Raw genomic sequence first — 7,419 nt, 5'->3', positions numbered from 1 at the left:
GTATGTGTGCGAGTACGAAGGCGTTCTTTTCATAACCATTAATGGTTTTTTTTTTAAAAAACACAATAACTACATAATGCATTATTACTTTTTACGGTTCTTATAGTTCTGAATAATATGTGGTTTATTATTTGCTTACGTAAGTTAAAACTTGAAGATGATATTGTTGCTTGAAATTTAACATAGATATATTTTTGACTTTTCTAGGTCAAATACTCGAAACCCCCTCTTAACCTGTACTTATAAAACCCGAACCTAGAGAAACCGGAAAGTGGACGACACCAATATCGATTACTAATTAGATGTTATTTTGAGCCCTTGGAATTTGATTTCTAACCTTTTTTGGGCCCAAAGAAATAATATTACGACGTTGGATTCACCGCCTCCCGTCGTATTCCGCCCGCCGCAAACTTTCGTGGCGATCGAGTTGAAGGTAATTTCACTACCCAATTTAAATTTGATTATGAATAAAATCTTGAAATTTAAAAACTTAAACTGTGTGACGAATATTCTGGTGTAATTGGATTACTGTTATTTGATTCTAAGCAGTTTGTATAGTGTTATAATATGTGCATACCACCTGTTCGATGAAATGCCTGTCTCAGCATTTCAGCTGACTTAAACTGATCTTGGTAATGTGATCATCTAACTTGCTATTTGCATAGTTAAAACAAGTTTACTTTTTTAACCATATGCAGCCATGGAAGCTAGAACCAACCTTGGGAGTTTGCTGAAAATTTTACCACCGGTAGATTTTTCCTGCGTGTACGGGTCGAGTCTCCATCCTAATAATAATGACAAGGTTATTTTTCTTACTTAGATTGAAGCTGCTTAATTATTCTTTTTTGTATTTTTGTTCATGTTTTTGTTTTTGTTTGTGATATTTTAGTCATCCATGGAAGATTATATTCTCGGTGTAGCAGATCCTCAACAATGGCATTCTGAGGTAATTTACTACCAGCTTCTTTATGCTTCTATGTTTGGTTAATAGTTTTTTATTATTTTTTTTCTTTTATACCTTTAAAATTTCAAGAATTTGAAAATGAACCGAGATCACTACGCGTCGTGGATGGCATCTGTCGGTGGAGCAAAACTGGTTCTTTCTCTTACTAATTTTGAATCTGTTTTTGTTTTTTTAAATAAATTTATTGATCCGGTTTGGTTTTTAGATAACTAAAGCTGCAGATCATATTGGTGTTGGTGTACACTTTAATCCGTTTGTTTCTTGGAATGACAAGGTAGTTTTCTTTAACGGGTCGAGTTTTATAACTATTAGGTGCAAGGGATAATAGTCATATGGTATTTTGTCTTAAGATCACGTTAATTCTAGAAGATGTGACAGATGTACAAATACGGTGTTGTTCGTATGGATGATTTAGTTGAAGATATGCTGAGCTGGAAGAGGTTTTATCTTAGTGGTCGCTTGCAAAAGCCCGTATGTTTTCTCGTATAACTGTTAAATGCTAACTGTCTGTTGTTGCTATTATTATTGTAATGTTTTGCTTTTCATTATTTGTATTTCAGGTGCGTGTAATTGTAGACAATAAGGAAATAACAAATACCAATTTAATTAATTTGAGGGCTGCTTCATCTGCTACACTTCTCCTTTTGCCATCAAAGTTCACCGAGGTTTTACTTTCTCATTATTAAATTTAGCTGATATAGTAAACTTACATAAGTTATATGCTATTATTAGGCATGTAAACGAACCGAACGTTCAGTGAAGCGTTCGGCGTGAAGTTTATTTATTTAATAAGCAAACGTACATGAGCACATGTCTCGTTCGTTATTTTTGTTGTGAACGTTTTTTTACGTGCGTTTGCATTGGTTTGTTTATATTCGTTTACGTTCATTTATGTTTGTTTCTTTACAAATTACATGTTCATTAATACTTTTAGGCCCATTATAATTTGTTATAGTTTTATGAAATTAAAATATTACCAATTACAATTTAGTCTGCTTTTATTAATATTTTTTGCTTCAACATATTGATGTTTGTTCATCTATGTTAAGTTATGTTTGTTCATTTGTGATTGTTTATGTCCATGAACCATTCGTTTTTACTATTAATGAACGAACATTAACTTACACGAACAGTCAACACACTCATCTTCTTCATGAACGAACATGAGCAAGAAACTTTGAACGTGTTCGATCGTTTTTTTGGTTAACGTTAAGCGAACGAACATGCTTTGTTCGTGTTTGTCCGGTTCATTTGCATGCCTAATTATTATTTTGGATGCAGAGAGAACTTTATGCAAAAATATGTAGCCTCTCATATATGGGCGATTTGCGCATGCTTTTTGCAGAAGATAAAAATAAGGTGCGGATCAGGAAGTTATTATGTTCTTAGTTTTTCCAATTGTCTTATTATTATCATTATTATTATTATTATTATTATCATTATTATTATTATTATTATTATTATTATTATTATTATTTTATTTTTGAGTTTCTTTCCTTAGGTGAAAAAGATAGTAGAGGGACAATTTGAATTATTTAGAAATATGTACAAGCCTTTAGTTGAAGAGTATACAAGTAATCAACTGTTGAGACTCTCCTCATGTGGTGATCATCAAATGAATATATCACAGGTTTGTTTAAAGTCTCAAAATTAGGTGGTATGCCTAGGTCAGTTTTGAACTCAAACTGAACCAAAAAACGCAAATTCGGGTTTAGTATTTTGAAAACTGTTTTTTTTTTTTAAATTTTTGGTTTTCACAATGTTGCGTTTGGTTCAGTTTTACCATTTCGCCTTGAAAATTTTGTGTTCTTCGACTCAAATTATGAAATCTTGAATTTGGGCCTGAAATTTTGGGCTGAGAAGCTGGCCAAAATTTATGATTGGGCCTGAAAGTTTGGGCTGAAAAAACTTACGCAAAATAGTGAATTTGGGCTTGAAATTTTTGAGGGAAGAAAGACTAAAATAATGAATTAGGGACTAAAACTTTAGGCTGAAAAATTCCCAAAATAATTAATCTGTGCCTAAAACTTTGGTCTGAATAAAAGACCCAAAATAATGAATTTGGGCCTGAAATTTTGGTGTGACAAATGATAGCCCAAAATAATGAATTTGGACATGAAACTTTAGACTGATTAATAACGACCAAAATATTGAATCTGGGCCTGAAACTTGCTCAAAATTATGTATCGCCTGAAATCTTGGGCAGAAAAAACTGGCCCAAAATAATAAATTTGGGCCTGAAACTTGTGTATTTAAACAAAGCTTGATATAATGAATTTGGGGCCTGAAACTTTGGGTCTAAATTTTTTGTTAATTAACAATTAAGTGATTATTATACATTTGGATCTAATTTTGTTGTTATTAATAAGGATTGTAGCTTATCTGCAACTTCTTCCATTGTATCCTATCTACCCGAGTCAGTTAGAAACCAAATGGGAGTGGGGAGCATTGAAACAAAAGCTGGTAAGCATACCTGGTTAAGTTTATAAATAAATTAATTTTAATCAGAAAACCTGCAATATGCATATTACAACATCCTTGAAGGTCAAATTAGTAAGTTAACAATCGGCTCACTGGAGGAGGCTGCAACACTCATGCAAAAGGTTTTGAGGCGTAGAGTTATGATTTCAAGCGCGAGACAGGCGGGTGGCTGGTTTTATTGCGGTTGGAACGATTCATGGAGTTAAATATCTTGGTAAAAAGATGATCAAAGCTTGGAAATGTTAATCTATGTTTTTTTTTGTTACCCTCAATAGTTTTTATTTTCTAGTGTTGGTCAGCATATCAGTCTATACCTTTTTGGTGATCATAGAACCATTGTATAGTTGGTTCCTTTTAATTTAGTTTGTTAGAAGTATTATGGGAATGAAATGAAATATGAAATTTTCTTGAACCTTTTTCATGTAGTCAAAATTGTTAATAAAATAATTCTTGCGACTAGTTAAGTTATCATCATATATATAAGTACAAAAATATTATTTTATAATAAGACTTTTTTTAACTGTAAATTTCATTAGCACCTAAAACCAAAACACAACAGGGGCCGAACTCCTCCACAAAGCATGTAGGAGTAAGGAGCCTCAGCAGAACAAAACAGGTTACACTAGACTAAGAGTACTGGCCGAATAGTGGGGATGACAGGGGGCAATAAATGGGCGATAGGAGGGGGGGGGGGGGGGGGGAGGGGAATGTGGGGCGATAGGGTGGGAGGAACCTGCTGTCTCCTGTTTGTTTAAGAAAATAATAATTTTTAAATGTTTTGACCGTTGAACGGTCATAATTTAAAAAATAAATAAATTAAAACTTAATATAAATACCAAACCAATTCAACCTATTTTTCACCATATCATAGACAAACTCAAACACAAATACCAAACTAATTCAATCATTTTCACTATTTCATACTTCTTCATAGTTTCATTTCATTCTATCTCAAAATGGATTCCACGGATACCCCGAACTCTTCCGGAATTTGGGATCAAGTAAATAAGGAGAGTCAGAGAATTTGTCAAGTGCAACAACAAGTGTTTGAGGAGACAAAAGAGGCCATAAACGAAATGCGGGCCGTCGCCAATACGATAGTGTCTGGCTCTACAAGCTCTTCATTGCCACGTAGGCGATCGTATATCAATCGGGATCGTACCGAAGCGAACGCTCGTTTGATGAAGGACTACTTCAACGAGACACCTACATATAACGACGCTATGTTTCAACGTCGTTTTCGGATGTCTAAGCGTTAATTTTTGCGTACCGTGGGAGATTTGGAGCGAGAGTATACGTATTTTCAACAAAAACTCGACGCAAGAGGATATTTAGGATTCACCGCCATCTAGAAGTGTACTTCGGCACTACGCATTCTCGCATACGGCAACACGACCAACATCAACGACGAGTATTTAAAGATGACTGAGAAAACGACGCGAGACGCGATGGAAAATTTTTGCATCGGTAAAATTTAAATTGTTTACATTAATTACTATTTATAATATAATATTATTTTAATAATTTATTTGTATATGAATAATACATTATACGCTGGTTGTTATCTGAGGATTCCAACTTCAAACGACCTGACTCGCATATATGATGTACACAAAACAAACATTCTTTTTCTGGCATGATCGGGAGTATAGATTGCATGCATTGGGAGTGGGGCAACTGTCCAACCGCATGGCAAGGTCAATACACTCATGGTGACTATGGAGCGCCAACGGTTAGTCTTCAAGCCATTTGTTCACACGACCTTTGGAAAAAGAGAATACTTTAAGAAAAAAAGAGAATACTTTAAGAAAAAACAACAGTCCGCGCGAAAGGATATCAAAAGGTGTTTCGGGGTTCTAAAAAAACGTTGACATTATGTGAAAAAGCCATGTCGTGTATGGACGATGGCAAAAAGGAGCGATGCCATGTATACATGTATCATATTGCATAATATGATTTTAGAAGACACTGACAAAACAATACGTCAACACTATATATCAGGAAGCGTTCCAGAACAGTTCCCTCAACCAACCGCAGAGCAACGAATGCAAAACCTTCACGAGCTCACATCAGGTGAGATACATAACCAACTTAAGGCGGATTTGGTTCAACACGTGTGGAATAATCGTCCCGTTGAAGTAGAGGACGAATACGGAGACGAGGAGGAAGGCGAGGACGAGGAGGAGAACGAAGACGAGGACGAGGAGGAGAACGAAGACGGAGATTAGTATTTTTATATGTATTTTTTATTTTATTTTTTGGTGTGTTTTTTATTTTGATTATATTTTATATTTCTTTTATTTAGTTAATTTAATACATTTTAATAACTTAAATGGTTTTTGTTTATTTACTTTAATTACAAAAATAAAATAATAAAAAAGGTGACGTGGCACTAGAAAGTCTACAAAACCATTACACCCAAAAACAAATTCCTACCCTTTACTGACTAGGCGCCACGCGTCAGAATTCGCCCAATTTGTTGCCCCCTTCACTACGCATAGCCTTAGAGCATGTTTACACCATCTAGGCCAACTCCTCGAAAAGTTTTTAAACCTATGCTTTAACCACAAGAAATCTAAGGACTTATTATTTCTTCAATCTCTCTCTTTATCTCCATGAAGTTTCTCATTTCTCGCCTTCCATATCCTCCAACTCGTAATAATTAATATACCTTAAAGAATAGCCCTTTCTTTTTCTCCAAGATAAATCTTTCAGTGAAGAGTAAAGATGTCTACAACTGAAAAGAAGAAAAGAGAAGGGACCTTACACCAAACTCCAATTCGATTCCAAACCACCGTCGCAAAGGAGCAACCGGTTAGAATGTGATCAGCGGAATTTGTTCCAGCAGCACAGAGAACGCAATTCGTTAACTGCATCTCTATGTTTGATCCTTATATAATCACACTTATCCACACAATGATAACTGACTATTAACACAACCCTCTCCATAAAAGAACAAATTACCATGAACCATACACCTAGACCATTTTTTACACATCTTGTTTTGTGTTTTAGAAATTTAAGCATCACTCATATATGATCAAGTCAAACAGAGTCAAATCCGGTTCAGCCCAAACCGGATCTGTTTAGAAACCTGTTTCTAAACGCAAACCATACAATATCGTATTTTTACATGGGCCTCAACTGTTAAATTAGCAAGTGAATATCAAGAACCAAAACCACACATATCGTTTACCAATTATGTTCGACACTTTTATATCAAGAAGAAAAACAACGAAAGACTATGTAAAATAAGAATGCATGGAGGGTTTATATAATATCCTTAATTGAATCTTAACCCAATGCAAACTACCGAATCTACTAAAACAAACTTAATCCTCAAGAAAATATATTTCACTTTAACTCAGAGGTTTAGATCTCCTCTAAACCACATCTTCGAGATCAACCAAACCGGCCTTTGATGTTTTAATTTTATCACTCCCTCTCAACATCAACTTCCATCTTCACTTTCCTGCAGAACTCGATTAACTTTGGGTCCCATTAAACTTTTAGTAAACATGCCCGCTAATTGATCTTGAGTATTAACATACTCCATGTTCATTTCTTTTCGGCAACACTTTCTCTCACAAAGTGATAATGAACCTCGATGTGTTTCATTATCGCGTGAAAGGTTGGATTCTCAGCAAGCTTAATTGATGATATATTATCACAAAACAAAGTTACCTCATCATTTTCCAACTCCAGGTTCAGATCTTTCATTAATAACCTAAGCCACACCAATTCTTGAGTAACCATAGCCACCGCTCAGTATTCCGCCTCGGTATTAGAGAACGACACGGTTGGTTGTCTTTTGCGACACCAAACAATAGCACTACCGCCTAATATAAACATGCAGCTGGCCGTGGACCTACGCGTATCTAAATCCCCGGCGTAGTCCGCATCGCTATAACCAACAAGTTCGAGTTTCGAGTGCTTCTTGATTTTAATACCATAACTAGGTGAGACACCCGGCG

At 35.1% G+C, this 7,419-nt stretch overlaps 1 pseudogene across 1 annotated transcript; it reads left to right on the top strand.

Moving 5' to 3' along the window:
- The first annotated feature begins 699 nt into the window (after positions 1-699).
- Positions 700-3,824, top strand: LOC143637456 (uncharacterized; annotated as a pseudogene). Its single transcript, XR_013154430.1, has 10 exons — positions 700-802; positions 890-946; positions 1,034-1,096; positions 1,170-1,238; positions 1,343-1,435; positions 1,525-1,629; positions 2,246-2,323; positions 2,466-2,594; positions 3,334-3,427; positions 3,509-3,824. The product of XR_013154430.1 is annotated as an uncharacterized LOC143637456 (transcript).
- Positions 3,825-7,419: the final 3,595 nt, after the last annotated feature.

The sequence above is a fragment of the Bidens hawaiensis genome, unplaced genomic scaffold (genome assembly GCF_021521415.1).
Source record: "Bidens hawaiensis isolate Kalapana, Puna unplaced genomic scaffold, B.hawaiensis_p1.1 tig00008319_1, whole genome shotgun sequence".
NCBI classification, from domain to species: Eukaryota; Viridiplantae; Streptophyta; class Magnoliopsida; order Asterales; family Asteraceae; genus Bidens; species Bidens hawaiensis.
Note: the sequence above shows the minus strand (reverse complement) of the source record. Positions and strands in the feature narration are given on the sequence as shown.